The sequence below is a fragment of the Limulus polyphemus genome, unplaced genomic scaffold, assembly GCF_000517525.1.
Source record: "Limulus polyphemus unplaced genomic scaffold, Limulus_polyphemus-2.1.2 Scaffold81, whole genome shotgun sequence".
Lineage (NCBI taxonomy): Eukaryota > Metazoa > Arthropoda > Merostomata > Xiphosura > Limulidae > Limulus > Limulus polyphemus.
Genome location: NW_013665691.1, coordinates 163,366 through 166,268, shown reverse-complemented (window position 1 = coordinate 166,268; position 2,903 = coordinate 163,366). Strand labels below are relative to the sequence as shown.

The following is a 2,903-nucleotide window of genomic DNA, read 5'->3' as shown; positions in this document are numbered from 1 at the left end:
GACAAGGTTTTGTACCTGATGATGACAAAACCTTGTCGAAACGTTGTACATTTGCTGTTATGTTAAACTTATATTAAAGTTTTTCTTCATTACCCATTTAAGCCGTCTCCAACCATTATTTTGTTTTGTTCTATTAAAAAGAGTGAAATTTTATGCAATGGGTAATATGTTTCTGAAATTCTGTCTCAATAATTATTTTCTACACCATTGAATATTTTAACGTGTTTTTGTTACAAGTTGTTAGTGTTTTAGAAGAGATCACTTATATGGTTTTCTTAACATAATACACGTTACGCTATAGGTAGCGTTTGCTATGTTGACACTTGCTGTATTTCGAATCCTGCCTGCCTTGAGTGTTTATTTTACATCATCAAAACAAGCATGTGTAGAACAAGAAATAAGTTTTTTAAAGGTTCTTGTAATCCCCAGGTGTTCAGTTGTATATGTTTTCCCACATTATTGGTAAGAACAAACAGAAAAATGAATCTACTGTTGAGGGCGTAGTAGACTTCTTTTTTAAGATCCTAGTCAGCGAGCTGCTGTGTGCACTTTTATTAAAAAGTATCAAAAATATACGTAGAAAGTGCGCAGTAGGTGCGGAATGGTCTAAAAAGGTGAGAGCAGCTTTCAGAATTTAAAAATCCTTTTGGTCGCGGAGAAATAGACTAAAACGATCCGCTACCTCCCGAATTCCCAGAAAATCAAAGGAACGATTAGGAATGTTTTGATTTTAGTAAATATTAGAGTTATTTTAGTTCCAATAATGTTATTAATTAATTTCAATGTATAATTAGTGAGAATAAACATGTTTCTAGTTTTCTTCTAGTACGTCTTTAATCGCAATGTCCAAATCTTGCAACGAAACACCCTCTTCAGCACACGTTTCCATAAGAACATCTTGCTCTGCCTCTTCCTTCTCTTTTTAACTGCCTATTGGATCTTTTCCATTACTCCACGTCTACTTTGGGGGATAACATGGCAATGTTTTGCTGTACATGTAGCTGGAGGATCACAATGTAAACACATTTCACAGCTTTTGTAGCTTCCTATATTTTTGTATTTGTGTTCTTCACTTCGGTCATACTTGCGCCGCGCAAAAATGGAAAACTGATTTCGAAACAGCTGAATGTTTTATATACGGCATTGCTATCCGGTTTCTATGATATTTTACCGCGCAAAAAAATTGTTTCGGAATTTTTACTATTTTCCGGCGAAAAAAACTGTAATTTTGGGGTGGGTTTCTAACTGACCAAGAACTTAATAAAAGCCAGTGCCTACTAGTATTCTCTGTGTTAGCGCAGTGGAAATAGACATTTGTTTAGGTTTACGTTTGACAAAAACACAAAAAATAAAATTGTGATCTTAGTTAAAATTATAAGTTATGTATTCTTCTGATTTTAGTGCCTCCAGTGGCTCAGCGATAAGTCTGAGGGTTTACAACGCTAAAATTTAGGTTTCGATACCTACAGTGGATAAAGCACAGATAGCCTATCGTGTAGTATTTATACTTTACAACAAACAAACAAATGTAACGAAATACATAAAGTGTAGACATCCTCTGGTAGAAGTACACTAAATAATAGCAGATAAGAATTAATTTTACTAGCACTGTAAAACAAAACACAGATTATCAAATGTTCCTTAAAAAATAACTAAACATAAACTGTTCATCGCTCATGCAGCATATTCAATAGGCTTTAATAAAAATGTTTTTTATTTTACTTTAAAACGTTTAATCTAAGGATCAAAGAAGATGCAGTTCTACTTCCAAGGTACTGTGTAATATGTATATAATATGGCATGAATGATGGGTTAGTACATAATGAATAGCTGGTTGAATAAGATGAATGGAATTGTTTTATTATAATAAGGTGGATTATCTTCAAATGTCTTAAACTATGAATGAAAGAAGCCCTCAATAAATACGTTTTTACAGTTGGGCGAGAAGGTTACAAGTTTGAGATTAATTCCTAACTAGTGACTGTCCGTCCGATTGAGGGAATCTGCTACAAGACAGATCAATTATCAACTAGTGACTGTCCGCTCAGTTGTGTGAGTCTACAATATGTTGAAATAAATTACTAACTAGTGACTGTCCGCGCAATGGAGTTAGTCTGCTACAAGGCTGATATCAGTTACTAGCTAGTGATTGTCCGCCCAATTGTGTGAGTCTACTACAAGTTGAGATAAATTACTAACTAATGATTCTCCGCCAAATGGAGTTAGTTTGCTACAAGACTGAGATCAGTTACTTACTAATGAATATTGATTATGCAATTAATTTATTGAAGCTGCTACAACACTGCGACCAGTGATTAATGATTATCAAAAAAATATATACAAATCTTTTTCTTCTCAATTCTATTTTAATCTTTCAAAACACAGATATGTTGGTAGTTATTAAGTGAAATTTCACCAAAATTAAAAAATTAGAATGAGCACAACTTGCATAAAAAAACATTGTAAATAAGCTAATCTCTTGATTACAGTTTACCACTTATTGTTGCATAAAACAACATTGTGAATAAACTAATCTCTTGATTCCAGTTTCACACTTATTGTTGCATAAAACAACATTGTAAATAAGCTAATCTCTTGATTCCAGTTTACCACTTATTGTTGCATAAAACAACATTGTAAGTAAGCTTATCTCTTGATTCCAGTTTACCACTTATTGTTGCATAAAACAACATTGGGAATAAGCTAATCTCTTGATTCCAGTTTACCACTTATTGTTGCATAAAACAACATTGTGAGTAAACTAATCTCTTGATTTCAGTTTAGCACTTATTGTTGCATAAAACAACATTGTGAATAAACTAATCTCTTGATTCCAATTTGCCACTTATTGTTGCATAAAACAACATTGTGAATAAACTAATCTCTTGATTCCAATTTGCCAC

At 32.9% G+C, this 2,903-nt stretch overlaps 1 protein-coding gene across 1 annotated transcript in view; it reads left to right on the top strand.

Moving 5' to 3' along the window:
- LOC111087963 overlaps window positions 1–2,903 on the top strand; it is a 22,093-nt gene that overhangs the window by 9,197 nt on the left and 9,993 nt on the right. The gene's annotated exons all lie outside the window — the stretch shown is intronic.